The following is an 18,732-nucleotide window of genomic DNA, read 5'->3' on the forward strand; positions in this document are numbered from 1 at the left end:
GCGCTGCGTCCCCCTGGCAAGGCTCCTCACTGTCCGGTGAAAGGAAGCGGCTGGCAACTCCACATGTATCAGAGGAGGCATGTGGTAGTCTGCAGCTCTCCCCAGATCAGCAGAGGGAGTGGAGCAACAACCGGGACGACTCAGAAGAGCGGGGCGGTTGGCTGGGTACAATTGGGGAGAAAAGGGGGGGGGGGGAATAATTTTTTTTTAAAAAGTGGACCTGCACGTTAAAATAAGATGTAACTAGTCACCATTTCCGCTGCACAGCGAGGCCCGTCGTGACTATAAACAGACAGGCTGGTCTGTAGATAACAAAGTCCATCTGGCAAACAGCAGCTCCCAGATCCCTTCAACACCCTTTATCTCTGTCCCTGTCTGCGCCTACGAGCAAGGCGTTGGTCTCACTCCTGCTCCGGGGGTCGGCTGACCTTTGACCTTTTATGAGAAGCACGAACGCGTGTATGCAGCCCAGAGGGTCTTTTGCACAAATACATTTGGATTAAACTAATTAAACTGTGTAGTGCCGTGATTGGGGCACTCTGAAGTTTCTAACTTTTTAATTCTACTTACAACACACACACACACACACACACACACACACACACACACACACACACACACACACACACACCATTACCCTGGACAGATGGGTTTTCTAGTCACTGAAGTGAGGATAAATCCAGCTTCAGACTCAGCCAGGTGTTAAAGTGGGGATCCTCCAGGAGGGTAAACAGCCTTCCCACAATCCCTCACTGTCAGCCTCTGACATTCAGACAGCACAAGTTGATTGATGCTGCTTTTAGAAGGCTCTCTGAAACAGCATCTCTTGTAATCAGCCCAATACTTCAGCACACACTCAAATTAGTTGTGAAAGCAAATCAGCCCTAATGCAACGTCTGACATCACAACAGGAAAAGTGTTGTGTACAAAAAAAAAAAAAAAGTCAATAGATGGGTCACAAACGCATGCACACACATTTCCAAGTTTTTGTATTCAGTTTCTTGCTGTAATTTTCCACTCAAACCACAAGAAAATAAATTGCTCGCACATGTCGTTGGATGGTGCAGGTGTGGTGTCCATCTTTGTAATGAGCGAGACATCACGCAGCATCTCCCAGACTCAGCCGGTCAATTACCAACGGTGAAAATGAACTGCAAACACAATCATTTCTCTGACTTGTGTGAACATTAACATTCAAAGCCAGCATTCATTCTAAGTCGTTTTGTGAGAGGAAGATGCATAATAGAGCCAAACAAATTTTGCGCTAGCGCTTGAAAAATCATATCATGCATTAGAGAAATAATTTTGATCCAAAATTAGGATAAAGTAGATATTTTCACAACACAGGAAGTCCGTCATGTAGTTCCACAACTAATTTACTGCACTGAAAAATCTCACAAATCCTCGAAAATCTACACGTATTTTACACCTGTTTTCCAGTAATAGTCGGGTTGTAAATGTGTATTTTTACCTGCTGAGAGGCGTATTTTTACCTGCTGAGATGGTGTATTTTTACCTGCTGAGATGGTGTATTTTTAGCTGAGACTTTAATGTTTTTAGCATTCGGGTTGCACGTGTAGTTTGTTCATGTAAAAGTCACACAGTCCATTTAGAGACTGTTGCAGCGCCCACTGATGGGTAACAGTGAATAATATGAACATGTCTGCAACGACCGTTACCGATAACCAAGCGAAAGTTCTGGAAAATGTCCTGGAAAACGATTTCCCAAAAGCTTTGGGAACCCTGATGCAGAGGTGACATCACGGGGTCAACAGCAAAGCAGATGGCAGGATTCAAAGCCACACGTCTCTTAGCTTGTGGTCTTCAGCTTTTAGCTTTAGCGTTTAAGTCCTTTCAGTCCTAAGAAGGAGATGAACTGATCTTAACCCCTCTGGCCGACACAAATGGAGGAGCGTGGAGAGGCTGCAGAACGGACAGGGCTGTAATAGCCGCCATCTCTCCTGTCCAACGCCGGGGGCAATTTGCAGTGAATAATAGCCTGTTAGCAATGTGGTGACCCAACACTATTCCATTCAATTTAGCCCCGCCACGACCAGAGCACTTTCAGAGAAGGTTAAAGCATTCTCTTCACCATCTTTCCTTTCTTTCGTTTTCTGTACTTACACCACCCATCTCATCCACCCCCTCCCTCTTTCACTTCCCCCTTTCTATATTTCAGTTTGAAGTGACGTCTCTTTCCATCTCTCTCTCTAATGTTTGTCCTTTCTGCAAGGCAACAGAAACAGTTTTTCATCGTTTTACAGACGGGGGACGATTTGAAAGCCTTTGTTGGTTTAGATACTTTGCACATTTTCTGAAACTGTTTTTTTGTTTTGTGAGCTGAATTACAATAAGACGCACAAGTTTATTTAAAGCCGCTGCAATATGGACAACAATGCACAACAACCCCATGCACTATTTTGAACTTTTCAAAGCCGCTGCTATCTTTTATTGTCTCATTATCATTTTTGCTACCTCACTTATTTATCCTAAATGTTGTTTGTCCTTGTTTTTTAATCATTTACCTTGTGTAGTGCTGCTGGTCTGACAGACACCAAAGGACATTTTGTTGTGTGCACACAATGACAATTAAGTGTCTTATCTTACGTTAAGTTTGAATATCAGACTTGCCTGTTTGGATGGAGGTGGGGGGGGCCTCTAGTCTACATTATTGAAATATCCATTTATGTTATGAACAGGAAAAACAAAATGGAGGCCAGAACAGGGATGGAAGTCGTACCTTTTTCATTTCACTTTCATTCATAACAGGATGAAAAGTCTTTTGGTTGAACTCTGCTTTAAATGTGCGTCTTACTTTGTTGTTACAGAGGTATAGATATCTATTTAATATATTTCAAATGTAAACTAAATAAATGTGCTTTTAAAATCTCTCTCAGAATCACTTCCCTGTGAGGTAATTTCACAAGTGAAGCAGCGTTTTCCTCTTTGCTCCTGGAAGCGCTCCCGTGTGCTTTAATAAGTTATAGTCTGTTTAAGATAAGCATCTCGCTGGGGAGTAATTGGGTGCTCAGGTTTCGTAAGCCATTCACGGTTCATTTGTGGAGTCGCTTTGAATTTCAGACCGACTCCATCATTTCCACCAAAAAGAAAAAGAAAAGAAAGGAAAAAGCATCTGGCAGTTCTGCAAATGAGCAGATAGCTCCGCCGTTTAGAGGGGAAAATGTTTAAAAGGCAGAAAATTGGAATGGATCCTAATACTTTTTGATGGATTGAAGAGGCAAGTAAGGAGGATAGTAATCACATAATTACAGCCTGGAGCTTAAATATATCAAATAATACTCATTATTTTACCCATTAAATAAGATTCTTTATACAGAAACTGGTATTTTCAAACGAAAACTGTGACGTGGTTGTGACGTTTGCGTTCATTTGTCTATGTGAAGGGTCATGATGCAAAACGGTTGGAAAAATGTGAATTTATGTTGCTTTTCATTGCGGTTTGTTAGTAAGTTAGTGTTATACCTTACCAGTTAGTGTCTACCAGCTACATATGCGTAAACTGAATTCTGCTCTCAGGGTGCAAGGTTGCTTTATTAGTTCGCATAGTTAAATTTGTTTTGCAGATGGGTTGACGTGTGGCGGTACGACGATAAGGCCCTGTGATGGCCTGGCATCCTGTCTAGGGTGTCTCCTCGCCTGGGATAGGCTCCAGCATCCCCCAACCCTGACAACAGGATAAGCAGTTTGGATAATGGATGGATGGAAGATGGGAATCAGGAATCAGGAACAATTTATTATCATCTCATTCATGTACTTGCGTACACAAAAGAGACGGCATTTCGTTTGTCCCAGCCCACAGCAGTGCAACACAAAAGACAAAAACACATATCCACAGCCATCCATCCATTATCCAAACCGCTTCTCCTGCTCTCAGGGTTGCGGGGCATGCTGGAGCCTATCCCAGCAGTCATTGGGCAGCAGGCAGGGAGACACCCTGGACAGGCCGTCAGGCCATCACAGGGCCGACAGACACACACACACACACACACACACACACAGGTACAATTTAGTACGGCCGATTCAACTGACCTGCATGTCTTTGGACTGTGGGAGGAAACCGGAGCACCCAGAGGGAAATGCAGTGATTAGCAAGATGGTCCTGGATTCAAGCCCTGGGGTGGTCCAACCTTGGGGGTCGTCCTGGGTCGTCGTCTTAAATGAAGCAATATGCAAAACCTCCCAAAAACGAAACATACAAAACCAGAGAGAACAAAGCAAAAAAAGAAAAAAGAAAGAAAAAGAAAAAACACAGTCAACAACACAGTCTATGCAGTAAATTTTTAACACAATTAAAAAACTAAAATCACTGTCCAAGAGAAGGAACACCAGCCAGGATGACTGTCGGAACTGCCAGTCTGCATGGGCGTAGCATGCTAAATTAAAACAAGTCAAAAGGTGGGGGAAGTTGTCTCATGGTTAATAAGCGTTGGTAACAGCTTAACAATCCTGCATCGCTACTGCTCTTATTCAGTTCAATTCAAAACTTCATTGCAGACTCAGGGTCCATTACAGACAAAGACAAATAGGTAAAGGACAAACCCAAGACAACACAAAGAGTAAACACAATAAAATAATATAAACGGAACAAGTCAGTGTCTTATAAGAAGGCAGCTATACCAGTGGTCCCACTGCGGGGATTGGTAGCGTGTGGGACTGAATCCTATATTAGTTCAGCTCATGATGATTACATTATCAGGCTTATGATCTTGCATTCATCAGTTTAAAATGCAGACCATATTTCACCTTCCGAGAGAACTCGCCTCCATCGTATTAGTCAGTTTTTACGTTCCACAAGCTAACGCTAACACAACCGTCAGCTAATGCTAACACAGCCGTCAGTTAATGCTAACAGCCGTCAGCTAATGCTAACACAGCCGTTAGTTTATGCTAACACAGCCGTCAGCTAATGCTAACAGCCGTCAGCTAATGCTAACACAGCCGTCAGCTAATGCTAACACAGCCGTTAGCTAAGTCTCGCAACACATTTCCTCCGTTAAAAGCTCCAACCCTGACAAGTCTGTCGTCGTGTTTGGTGAGTTCAACCATACGAACCAGTCCCTCGACATACCGACCCATAAGCGACAAGTGGCTTGCCGTAGCACCCAAAACAAAACTGCTCCATGTCCGTTTTGAAACTTACCGCGCATTCCTGACTCCTCATCCCAAAACACACAAGGCAAAAGCTGAAATCCATCAAGAACACGTCCAAATCCGTCGTGTCCTGCTTCAGGGACGCCACCGAAACGCTCTGAGTGTACTTTGAATGCACTAATTAGGATATATTTAGTGCAGCTTGCGACTTTTGTTCTTTAATTATTAATGTTCTGCCTTTAAGAGTGACAGTAGGAATAGAGCGAGACATGAAAAGCGGGGGGGGGGGGGAGGGCGGGGGGTATGCAACAAAAGGCCCGGGCCGGATTCGAACCCGCGCCGCTGCGGTAAGGACTCAGCATTACGTGATACCCGCTCCGCCAGGTGTGCCGCCGCAGCTCAGATTGCTGGGGTTTTTTTTGGGGGGGGGGGGTTGAATAAAACTTTATTTAAATTCAATTCAAAACATTACAAAGACGACGTAAATATCTAAATTAAAAAAAAACAAAAAAACAAATTATAAACAATACAGCGGGGAACAATGAAACATATTAAATTCATATGTTCAAGACATCATCGTATATTTTCCAAGTCTTCATGGATTTTTTGTTTGTAACATTTCGTAGCGATTCAAAACGCTTAAGTTCCATCTTACATTGAATAGATGTGGTCTTTTACTTGACCATCCGCCTTCCCTCTATGAACTAGCTCACAGTGACGTCACGCGTCAAGTTCCGCGAGGAAATGAAATGGGCATCCCAACCAAAACAGTGACGTTGTGTGCCAATGGAGGGGGGGGGGGGCTGGTTCTCCAAGGAACTGCACCTCCTACACAAAGAAGAGAACTGGGCGTACAAACCCGGAAACAGGGATCAATACAGAGAGCAGCCAAGTAGAAGTTGCATGCTGCAGTAAGAAAGGCAAAGTCCAGCCACACAACAAAACTGGAACTATGATTCTCTCCCAGCAACTCCACATCAATATGGAAAACTCTTAAGGAAATGACAAATTACAAAACACGCCCCTGCTCCCCTCCAGTTAATGACGATAATCTCCCAGATAAACGAGTTTTATGCAAGGTTTGAAAAACCCATTGCACCAGTCATCAGAAAATTGCTTTACCAAAGATGAATGTCATGAAAAAAAAAAGTCAACAGATTTGTAGACTGTCAGAATATGTCACTATAAATATTTAAGGTGATTTGCCTTCATCAGGAATGACTACTGATGAGCCCTTGAGCAACGCAGCTCACTCCAGACCATTTCAATGGAGTTGCCTTGAAGCCCACCAGTAGAAGACTGTGGTTGCGTTGTTCAGCTCCCAGTGTCCAACAGTTGGCTGTTGTGCTTACACTGGGCAGCGTCTCAGTGTCTTACAGTAGAACACTCTGGTTGTACTGGTCACCTTCCAGTGTGTAACAGTATAAGGTTGTGGTTGTACTGGTCACCTCCCAGTGTCTAACAGTATAAGGTTGTAGTTATACTGGTTAGCTCCCAGTGTCTAACAGTAGAGGACTGTGGTTGTACTGGTCACCTCCCAGTGTGTAACAGTATAAGGTTGTGGTTGTACTGGTCACCTCCCAGTGTGTAACAGTGTATGGTTGTGGTTGTACTGGTCAGCTCCCAGTGTCTAACAGTATAAGGTTGTAGTTATACTGGTCAGCTCCCAGTGTCTAACAGTATAAGGTTGTAGTTATACTGGTCAGCTCCCAGTGTCTAACATTATAAGGTTGTAGTTATACTGGTTAGCTCCCAGTGTCTTAACAGTAGGTTGCATTCAGACAGAATCAGGGGATGCGTCAAAAACGCAAGTCCTCCCATTCATTTTGAATGAGAGTAGTGCATTTACGCTGCAGCAGTGTGTGCCGCAGGGGTTCAGCAGAAAAACGTCCGGCAAGAAAATTTAACCAAATTCAACTTTTTCCGGAACACAACCTGGTGTCACGCTGCGCTGGCCAATCACGCAAGCCGCTGATCAGACCGAAGATGCCCACGTGAGCCATGATGGCAATGGGCCATGTAGTGACACGCCCTCGCCGCCACCTTGCCTGGTTGTGTGTGAATGGGGCCTAGGGTTGTGGGTATACTGCACAGTTCCCAGGTGTGAATGGTGAACGTGTACATGTGTGGATGTGAAGCAAGGGTGGTGTGAAAAACCAAGTGGTCTTCTTTGAATAAAGGTTAAAGAAAGATTTCAAACTGACACACTCTCTCTCGGGCTTGTTCTCTCTCTCTCTCTCTCTCGCTCTCTCTCTCCCTCTCTCTCTCTCTCTCTCTCTCTCGCTCTCTCTCTCTCGCTCTCTCTCTCAGCTGCCTTTTCGCTGTCAGTTTCCAAGCGACACATCCCAAAGGTCACTCGTGTTTTGACAGCTCCCACGCTGGCTTCCCCCGAGGGGTCAGACCTTAGAGAGAGAGAGAGAGAGAGAGAGAGAGAGAGAGAGAGAGAGAGAGAGAGAGTGTGTGTGTGTGTGTGTGTGTGTGTGTGTGTGTCTGTGTATAGATGGAGCCCACATCCTGTCTCAATGAAACCCCCAAACCCTGTGCTTCATAATGTCCGCTGTCACTTCCTGCCTCTCTCTCGGTGGATCAGATCCCTCCTCCTACCTCCTTTCTCAATGCACCCCGTGTCCTCGGGGGTCAACAGTTTCCCAGCGAGGGAGGTCATGGGAGTCAGGGCACACACAGGTCTCCGTGCTGGTGGGGCTGTAAACGGACACTCTTTGTGGCGGAGGGAAGCATGCACATGCAATTTTGAGGTGGGGGTTTTGCAGCCAAGACTGATCCAGTTTCAGTTAAACCGGTGACAGTTTGACACTTCTGAGCCTGGCAACCAAGCAAGCTCCTATTCCCCTCACCACGCTGGTTTACTAGATCACTGACCTAGAGTGCACAGAAGTCCCGCCTCCATCATCCCCTCAACCAATCAGATCTGTTGCAGTCTTCCAACTAGGGCCTGCCAATAATTCACTATCGTTTGTCGTCTTTCAGTGGTCATGTATGGGGGTGAAGTTCGGATATTGTTATTTTATGATAAACAATTTTTGTTGTCTAAATTATTGAAAATGATAATCTGTCACCTGAAATTTCTCATGAAATGGTGTCTGACATATTTCAGATACTGTAATTTGAAAACTAGTTTTGGTTTGACGTTACGCTCTGCATTACCAAACAGGTCGATGTGACGAGTCTAAAACGTGGTCATTTTACATATATATAAGCAGATATGATATGAACTGATATTGTGTAAAATCCCCCATGATTATCAAGGGCGCTATGAAATGCATTTATTTTTTTCTCATATTCCATTTATTTTTTCCTATTTGTGGTTTTTTGGTTGTTGTTTTTTTTTTACTTCAATTTTTTTCTTTTCACTCATTTTTACTGCGAGAGAGTTTGTGTAGTCAGCCACTGCAGATAAAACCTAAAGTAAAATGTTTTTCTTAGTTTTTTGGACCTTTGCTTTCTGTGACGCTGGTCGCCTCGTCATTTATTTTCTCTCAGTCCCATAACAACAAACCCCGCGTGTTTACCGACGTGTGCACGCTGACACGTGCACGCTCATGTGCACAGAGACACGGACGTGCGACAGGGTTTCTGCGAGGGACAGCGACAGGACGGGCTGAGGACAAGCCACTTTAAATTACCAATATATGGCCACAAATTTTGTCATAATCTCCAAATATCCAAATTCTGCACACTCCCTTGTTTAAATCCAAAGTCCTATTTTTTTTGCCTCCATTCTGCGATTCCGTCCCTGTTTTCCACATCACAGAAATCATGGGGTCTTAATGATCACGATAACAATATTTTCCGTTACACCCAGCACTACTTGCAGCAGCTCAGGGTGTCTCACAACACACCGGATGTTAATGAGCTAAAGTCAGTAACGTCTTAAACGCGATGATGTGTGGCGGCACGGTGGCGCAGTGGTTAGCATGGTTACCTGACAGCAAGAAGGTCCTGGGTTCGAGCCCCGGGGGTCGTCCTCTGTGTGGAGTTTGCATGTTCTCCCCGTCTCTGCGTGGGTTTCCTCCGGGTGCTCCGGTTTCCTCCCACAGTCCAAAGACATGTAGGTCAGGTGATGGCCCGGCGGCCTGTCCAGGGTGTCTCCCCGCCTGTCGCCCAATGACTGCTGGGACAGGCTCCAGCATCCCCGCGACCCTGAGAGGAGGATACGCGGTTTGGATGATGGATGGATGGATGGATGGATGGATGGATGGATGGATGATGATGTGGTAGATAGAGGCCAGGTTTGGGGTTTGGGTTCAGGCTAGCAATAACCCTCCGTCATGGGAACGGTACGACAAATGTCACCGGTTGGAAATACAGCAACAAGGCGGAGCTTCTGTCTAATCTAGGTTGGCAAACGTGTCACTCCGCCATCTTGTCCCTTCGTCGATACCCACAATGCACAGGGGCTTTCTTTTGGAGCTCCACAGGGATTAATTAATGGGGTCAAAATCGAGGTCGATTGAATTTCATATTTGATGACTGGGTTTTTAATAGCTCGGTGATTCTTTGTGAATCATTATCCCACGCATGAAATATGAATCATATCAAATACCTTCTCCGTCTCTCGTAACGAATCTTCGGCCTTCACGCGCAGTCTCATTAAGCCAGGTTACTGTCTGGTCTGTCTGTTGGATCTTCGTCTGTTCTCTGTCCATCACGCACTACGTCAGCCATGTCAGCCAGGAGCCTTGTGGAGGAGACAGATTAACATGAACAATAAAAGGCAACGGGCTCTTGTTTAAACTCTCTCTCTCAAATGTATTTGTTATCAATCTTTATGGGACGTTGTTCCTGCAGACGAGATTATGGGAGGTGAATTTGTCTTTCCCGCTCGTCTGCTCTGAGAAGGGGGATCCAGGTGAGGAACTGAAGCTGACGGGATAAAAGATGGAGCGACACGATGGTGTCGGAGGTGACGATGATGTGATGGCAGCAGGTTTTGGGGGCGAGTGGAGGATTATTGTGGCTTGCGTGCTGAGCAGATCGAATTTAAACCAAATTCAAGCCATGGTATCATTTTAATCCATCCTTTATCTCCATTTTTTTCAGTTCGTCTATCCCTTCACAGCTGCCAGAAAACCCTCCCCAACACACACACACACACACACACACACAGTCTACACTTGTGAAGACAGAGATCACCATTTTGTCTCGGTGTTCATCGACTCTGTTTAAAGCGCGGCGGTTATGTGACATTTAAAACCTGTCACCGCTCAGCTGTTCAGATGACAGACTTCAGCCCGTGCAGGACATTACTGTGTGTACGCCTGCCAAACACGAGAACACAAAGCACATCGCTTTCCGTTTCCTGACAAAGCCGCCTGCCACTTGGAATCATTTAAGTGAATTGATTTGATTTATTATTATTTTTCCATCCATCCGTCCATTATCCAAGCCGCTTAACCAACTCAGGGTCGCGGGGATGCTGGAGCCTATCCCAGCAGTCATTGGGCAGCAGGCGGGACGACACCCTGGACAGGCCGCCAGACCATCACAGGGCTCACACACACACACACACACACACACAAACACACACACACACACACACACACACACACACACACACACACACACACACACACACACCTAGGGACAATTTAGTACGGCTAATTCACCTGACCGACATGTCTTTGGACTGTGGGAGGAAACCGGAGCACCCGGAGGAAACCCACACAGAGACGGGGAGAACATGCAAACTCCACACAGAGGACGACCCGGGACGACCCCCAAGGTTGGACTACCCCGGGGCTCGAACCCAGGACCTTCTTGCTGTGAGATGACCGCACTAACCACTGCGCCACCGTTTTGTTTTGTTTTTTGAAGGGGGATTTTCCCCCCCCGTTTTTCTCCCCAATTGTATCTGGCCAATTACCCCACTCTTCCGACCCACCCCGTTCGCTGCTCCACCCCCTCTGCCGATCTGGGGAGGGCTGCAGACTACCACATGTCTCCTCTGATACATGTGGAGTCGCCAGCCGCTTCTTTTCACCTGACAGTGAGGAGTTTCACCAGGGGGACGTAGCACGTGGGAGGATCACACTATTCCCCTCAACCCCCCCCGAACAGAGGAGGCGCTAGTGCAGTGACCAGGACACATACTCACATCCGGCTTCCCATCCACAGACACGGCCAACTGTGTCTGTAGGGATGCCTGACCAAGCCGGTGGTAAGACGGGAATTTGAACCGGCGATCCCCGTGTTGGTAGGCAACGGAATAGACTGCCACGCCACCCGGATGCCCCCCTGATTATGAATTAATTTGAATCTTATATCTGACCTTTTAACCTCATCCTGCAGTCTGTGTCTTCACCGTCCGGACCTCCACCAACCGAGGAGCTCAGACGAGATTTACTTCCATTTATTTTCACACTTGAAATAAACTCATCAGTTCACAGTAAAAACACATGCAGGGCAGGGAGGAAGCCCACACGACTTATTTGAGGTTCTTTGGCGTTTCTACACAATAACAGAATAAAGATCAAATCAAAATCGATGAAATGTGAAATCAATAACAAAAAACGACTTTGTTTGTTCGTACTTAACTGTGTTATTGTTCGCATACTTTTAATTTGTTAAACTGCTTTGTAAACTAGGTATTGAAAATCACTAAAAGAGCAGAAAAACATCCTGGATCAAAGAAAAACCACAAAATATCCACAATGCTGCAAAGTTCATATGTCAAAACCAGTTTATTTGTATTTTTTCTTCCTTTGTTTAGATTTGGACTCCGTGTGCCGTTGCCTTTCCCACTTCTCGCTTCAGAAAGGAGCTCTTTTCTTTAAGGAACTGACAGACGTTTTGAACTGGAAAGATTCGATAACTTGATGCTGTGCTAGCTTCAAGTCATCTTCATCTCCAGCTGCCTCTCATCATCCTCATCTTCCTCCTCCTCCATATCTTCCTCAGCTTCTTCCGTCTTCCTCCCTCCGAGCAAACAAAAGAGTTACAGTTTTCCACGCTGCGAAAAATGTCACAGCTGGAAAAGCAAAGAAATGACTTCGCTTGTTTTCAGTGCCAGTCAAGTTTGGATTTTTCTCTCAAACAATGTAAAATGTACTGTGTTGTTCGGGGTACGTCGTCAAAATATTGTCACTTATTTCTAGAAAGTTACTAAAATGTGCAAAACTCTGCTGGAAAGGAGTGGGATCACATCCCCACTGGCAGACGCTTTCGCTCGTTTCCAGCAAACACAGTTTGGGTCTAGATATTTCATGTTTTCTATATGTTTGTGTTTTCTTTTCAGTCTGGATGTTTGGACTTTTTGAAATGCAAATCCAGTTCTGTTGGCCTCAAGAGAAGTTTATGTTTGGTTTGCAGGATCCTGCAGTTGAACGCCTGCTTTGAACCGCGAGCGGTGGATCAAGTCGGGTTAAGCCACTTAAGAGCAGCCGCTGTGAATGGCGACTTAGTCGAGGTACATTTGATGATTGTAGATTCAGCACTCACATCAACTTTCAGACTGAATGATGGGCTACAGGCTGTTGATGTTGCCTCGGGGTGTGTTAGTGGAGGTACGCCGAAGAGAGAAAATAGCAACAACACTGAATTGCAGAGCTCTGGGTGGCACACACACACACACACACACACACACCATGACCATGCCGAGTGTGTGTTTGTGTGTATCACAGACAGCCTAAAGTAATACTGATGTCCGGCTCTGGCTGAAAACCTGCAGACTTTGTCGGGCTGGGGCCAGGCGAGAGCTCTAGTCTTTAGTCTAATCTGGCTAGGGCATTGGTGTTGATGATGGTGTTGATGATGGTGATGGAGATGGTGTTGATGACGGTAATGGAGATGGTGTTGACGATGGTAATGGAGATGGTGTTGTCGCTGGTGTTGATGATGGTGATGGAGATGGTGTTGTCTCTGATGATGGTGTTGATGATGGTAATGGAGACAGTTATGGAGATGGTGTTGTCTATGGTGTTGATGATGGTGATGGAGATGGTGATGATGGTAATGGAGATGGTGTTGACAATGGTAATGGAGATGGTGTTGTCTCTAGTGTTGATGATGGTGATGGAGATGGTGTTGTCTCTGGTGTTGTCTCTGGTGATGGTGTTGATGATGGTAATGGAGACAGTTATGGAGATGGTGTTGTCTATGGTGTTGATGATGGTGATGGAGATGGTGTTGTCTCTGGTGATGGTGTTGATGATGGTAATGGAGACAGTTCTGGAGATGGTGTTGTCTATGGTGTTGATGATAGTGATGGAGATGGTGTGGTCGTTGGTGATGGTGTTTGGGACGTGCTAGCTGGTCATGCCAGTCGGCGACCACTCAGCACTTCCACGTGTGTCTGGAGCCTCCTGGTCTGTGTTTAAAGACACGGTGATGTGCAGGGCTAGATACGCTGTTAGGCGTTTGCTTTTTTTCTCAGTCTGCCTCCTTAAATTGCATTTCTTTACCAAGTCTCTGTTTTGAGATATGACTAAAACTCAACACCAAGCCTGTTTGATGTCTCTCTCTCTCTCTCTCTCACCCACCCTCCCTCCCTCCCTCCCGCTCTCTCGCTCTTTCTCTCTCTCTCACTCTCATCTCCATAGCTTTTATTTTTTCTTTGCTGTTTCTAGCTCGTCTCCTGCTGTGAACGCACATCCCCTCCTCCTCCTCGGTCTTCATCTGTTTCTGTCTTTTGTTGTATATCTGTCTCCAGTGTCGTCACCGTTAGAATGAGTTCTCTATTTGGCAAAGACGGAGTATTTCTTGCAGTGTGGGAAACTTGTCACTGAGTTTTTCTCTCCTCGTTCCGTTCAGATTTTTTGGTCTTTCAACCTCAGGAGTTTGTGACATCCTGTAACTTCACATTGAAGTCTATATTCACCTAGCTCTGGTTTTATGATCCAGAAATAAACCGTCAAGAGTTCACCCATCCACAAACATCCCACCTGAATTCATATATGTTTTATCGTTTGGTTTTGCTACCCATCATTCAATGGGATTCGATGGAGCAGTCCTCTCTAATGTACTCCAGTCAGCATTCAACAGCGTTTCAACCTGTCCTGGAAAACCTGGAAATTTACAGACTAGTTTTCCAGTCATGGAAAACACCTGGAAAATTAGATAATTGATCTAATGTCCTGCACAGAATAAGTCAGGTCATGGAAAATAGAAAAGCTAGGTTATGAAATTGTATTTTTACCAGCTGAGATTGGATATTTTAAGTGGCATTTTTAGCCGAGATCACATATTTTTACCCATATTTTTGTGTCACATTTGGAAGTTATGTTCAATGACCAGGTTAAAGGTCACCCCCTTGAGGCATCCACTGATGGTTAAGACTCAATAATATGACCTTCTGTGAGCAACGGCTGTCCTGTATATCCAAGCAAAAGTCAATGAAAATGCCATGGAAAGCCCTGATTCACACCGAAGACCAGTGACAACAAATGACTGGTTGGAATAATCCATGTTGGGACCAAATGCACTAAGCTGCACCTGTCCAGGTCCTTTACAGGACACCGAACTGATGGGTCCGTCGCAGAGGACCAGACGCAAAATAAAACGCATAAAAAAAAAGATTAAATATTTGTTGCATCTATTTCCTGTCAGATGCTGGCGGTCCAGGAGGCCTTCGGGTTCGCTCTGTTGTAAATTGTCAATCTGTTTAAGAGCGTTAGTTAAATTCCACCTGTGGAACGAATGAGAGGAATTTATCAATACACAGTCTCTCATGTAAAGATCCTCGCTGTGTGGGGCGTTCAAGTAGCATGGCGGTCTATTCCGTTGCCTACCAACACAGGGATCTTTAGTTCGAATCCCCGTGTTACCTCCGGCTTGGTCGGACGTCCCTACAGACCCAATTGGTCATGTCTGTGGGTGGGAAGCCAGATGTGGGGGAACTGGGGAGAATAGCGTGATCCTCCCACCCACTACGTCCCCCTGGCAAAACTCCTCACTGTCAAGTGAAAAGAAGCGGCTGGCGACTCCACATGTATGGGAGGAGGCATGTGGTAGTCTGCAGCCCTCCCCGGATCGGCAGAGGGGGTGGAACAGCGACCGGGATGGGTTGGAAGAGTGGAGTAATTGGCCAAGTATAATTGGTGAGAAAAGGGAGGGGGGGAGATCCTGGCTGTGTTAAATCAATATCCTCACTGGAGGATTCAGCGTCTGGAGAAACCATTGTTGAGAAAATCCTCATCCCAGATTAGTGGGAGTCAATCTGGGAGAATAGGCAGTTTATATTCACCGGATCTGAACCTTTTTGCATTAGCTGGCCAAGGGTTACCTTGCGATATAAAAAAAAACTAAAGCTAAAAACTTAAGCCTCAAATGATCTGATGTCCAGAGATATGTGGCCTCCTGTTCAGACCCTTCACGAGGGAAAATCAAGATCTGTGTTTGTATTTGTGCACCTATGTGGGGAGATCAACGCACAACAGAAGGTCGATATGGCAAATTATTGCTTTAACTACAGAAAAAGGACAAAGTTGGTGATACAAACAATCCTGAAACGTATGTATACACATACGAGCCATGTGTACTCGGCTTTTCAGTTCAGACCCAGTTTCTCCAGCTGGTCTCCTGAGTTGGTCCTCACCCGTCTGGCTGAAGGTGTGTTACTTAGTGAAATTAACCGGTGTTGTGTTTGGTTGGAAAGACAACCTACACACACACACACACACACACACACACACACACACACACACACACACACACACACACACACACGTGTCTCCGTGTCATGTGACAGGACACCACTGGTTTACGAAGTGAGAAAAGGCAGAATGATAAAGAATAACAAGGTGTACTTCACACCCCAAACATCTCACTCGTCCAGAGAATCAGCTCTCCTCTGCAGTTTCATCCTCCCTCTTTGTTTCTCATCCTGTTTTATTGACTGTTTTGTCTTTTTTTGCTCACCCTCTCCTCCCCGCCTCCCTCTCTTTCCTATTCTTTCCATGCCTTGTTGTTTTAATTAGCTGTTCCTTCATTTTATTGCAGCTTATTTTTCATCTCCAAGCCAAAACCAACCCAGACGTCATGCTCTCGCTCTCTCGTGTTTGCTTTCATTTGTTCTTTGTCTCTGTCACTCGCTCTCCCTTTTCCTCTACATCACTCCAAACCCTTCCATCTCTTTCCCTTTTTCTATTTTCATTCTGTTTTTTGTTGTGTGGCTCTCTCCATCCCTCCTCATCTCCCTCCAGTTGTCCTCCTGCTGTATCCCAGCTCAGTGTTTGGTTCTGTCCTCCTGCTGTATCCCAGCTCAGTGTTCGGTTCTGTCCTCCTGCTGTATCCCAGCTCAGTGTTCAGTTCTGTCCTCCTGCTGTATCCCAGCTCAGTGTTCAGTTCTGTCCTCCTGCTGTATCCCAGCTCAGTGTTCAGTTCTGTCCTCCTGCTGTATCCCAGCTCAGTGTTCAGTTCTGTCCTCCTGCTGTATCCCAGCTCAGTGTTCAGTTCTGTCCTCCTGCTGTATCCCAGCTCAGTGTTCAGTTCTGTCCTCCTGCTGTATCCCAGCTCAGTGTTCAAGTCTGTCCTCCTGTTGTATCCCAGCTCAGTGTTTGGTTCTGTCCTCCTGCTGTGTTCCAGCTCAGTGTTTGGTTCTGTCCTCCTGCTGTATCCCAGCTCAGTGTTCGGTTCTGTCCTCCTGTTGTATCCCAGCTCAGTGTTTGGTTCTGTCCTCCTGCTGTATCCCAGCTCAGTGTTTGGTTCTGTCCTCCTGCTGTATCCCAGCTCAGTGTTTGGTTCTGTCCTCCTGTTGTATCCCAGCTCAGTGTTCGGTTCTGTCCTTCTGCTGTATCCCAGCTCAGTGTTTGGTTCTGTCCTCCTGCTGTATCCCAGCTCAGTGTTTGGTTCTGTCCTCCTGCTGTATCCCAGCTCAGTGTTCGGTTCTGTCCTCCTGCTGTATCCCAGCTCAGTGTTCGGTTATGTCCTCCTGCTGTATCCCAGCTCAGTGTTCGGTTCTGTCCTCCTGCTGTATCCCAGCTGTGTTCAGTTCTGTCCTCCTGCTGTATCCCAGCTCAGTGTTTGGTTCTGTCCTCCTGCTGTATCCCAGCTCAGTGTTCGGTTCTGTCCTCCTGCTGTATCCCAGCTCAGTGTTTGGTTCTGTCCTCCTGCTGTATCCCAGCTCAGTGTTCGGTTCTGTCCTCCTGCTGTGTTCCAGCTCAGTGTTTGGTTCTGTCCTCCTGCTGTATCCCAGTTCAGTGTTTGGTTATGTCCTCCTGCTGTATCCCAGCTCAGTGTTTGGTTCTGTCCTCCTGCTGTATCCCAGCTCAGTGCTTGGTTCTGTCCTCCTGCTGTATCCCAGCTCAGTGTTCAGTTTTGTCCTCCTGCTGTATCCCAGCTCAGTGTTCGGTTCTGTCCTCCTGCTGTATCCCAGCTCAGTGTTCGGTTCTGTCCTCCTGCTGTATCCCAGCTCAGTGTTCGGTTCTGTCCTCCTGCTGTATCCCAGCTCAGTGTTCGGTTCTGTCCTCCTGCTGTATCCCAGCTCAGTGTTCGGTTCTGTCCTCCTGCTGTATCCCAGCTCAGTGTTTGGTTCTGTCCTCCTGCTGTGTTCCAGCTCAGTGCTCGGTTCTGTCCTCCTGCTGTATCCCAGCTCAGTGTTTGGTTCTGTCCTCCTGCTGTATCCCAGCTCAGTGTTCGGTTCTGTCCTTCTGCTGTGTTCCAGCTCAGTGTTCGGTTCTGTCCTCCTGCTGTATCCCAGCTCAGTGTTTGGTTCTGTCCTCCTGCTGTATCCCAGCTCAGTGTTCAGTTCTGTCCTCCTGCTGTATCCCAGCTCAGTGTTCGGTTCTGTCCTCCTGTTGTATCCCAGCTCAGTGTTTGGTTCTGTCCTCCTGCTGTATCCCAGTTCAGTGTTTGGTTCTGTCCTCCTGCTGTAGCCCAGCTCAGTGTTTGGTTCTGTCCTCCTGCTGTATCCCAGCTCAGTGTTTGGTTCTGTCCTCCTGCAGTGTTCCAGCTCAGTGTTTGGTTCTGTCCTCCTGCTGTAGCCCAGCTCAGTGTTTGGTTCTGTCCTCCTGCTGTATCCCAGCTCAGTGTTTGGTTCTGTCCTCCTGCAGTGTTCCAGCTCAGTGTTTGGTTCTGTCCTCCTGCTGTATCCCAGCTCAGTGTTTGGTTCTGTCCTCCTGCTGTATCCCAGCTCAGTGTTCGGTTCTGTCCTCCTGCTGTATCCCAGCTCAGTGTTTGGTTCTGTCCTCCTGCTGTGTTCCAGCTCAGTGTTCAGTCCACATCCGCAACATGTGACACCAGTATCCCTTCTGTGCTCAATTAATGAGTTCATCAATGTGTTCATCAATAAATCAGTTACGCTTTTAATCAATTAAACAGCTAGTCAATCTAGTCATGAATAAATCTGTCAGTCAATAATTCAGTTACATTTTATATCAGTTGCATATTTAGTGTATTACAATGTTTTAGGAGAACAAATATTAAAAGAAGGGTAAAAGTGGTTCCTTGTTCCTCTCTCTCACTCTGTCTCTCTCACTCTGTCTCTCTCGCTGTCCATCTGTCTCTCTCACTCTGTCTCTCGCTGTCTCTCTCGCTGTCCATCTCTCTCTTTGTCTCACTCTCTCTCTATCTTGCTCTCTCTCTGTCCGTCTCTCATGCTTTCTCGCTCTCTCTCTCTCTCTCTCTCGCTCTCTGTCTGTTTCTGTCTCTCTCTGTCTGTTTCTG

General features: G+C 46.2%; 1 protein-coding gene across 2 annotated transcripts in view; it reads left to right on the top strand.

The window, feature by feature from the left end:
- LOC130131570 (cytoplasmic protein NCK2-like) overlaps nucleotides 1–18,732 on the top strand; it is an 83,031-nt gene that overhangs the window by 34,558 nt on the left and 29,741 nt on the right. The window contains exon 2 of one of the 2 annotated variants that reach the window (XM_056301314.1): nucleotides 12,442–12,538. The exons of the other annotated variant lie outside the window; for it this stretch is intronic. The gene's annotated coding sequence lies outside the window, so the exon portion shown is untranslated. The remainder of the gene's footprint in view (nucleotides 1–12,441; nucleotides 12,539–18,732) is intronic. 2 annotated transcript variants of the gene reach the window in all.

This window comes from Lampris incognitus, chromosome 21 (assembly GCF_029633865.1).
Source record: "Lampris incognitus isolate fLamInc1 chromosome 21, fLamInc1.hap2, whole genome shotgun sequence".
Taxonomy (NCBI): domain Eukaryota; kingdom Metazoa; phylum Chordata; class Actinopteri; order Lampriformes; family Lampridae; genus Lampris; species Lampris incognitus.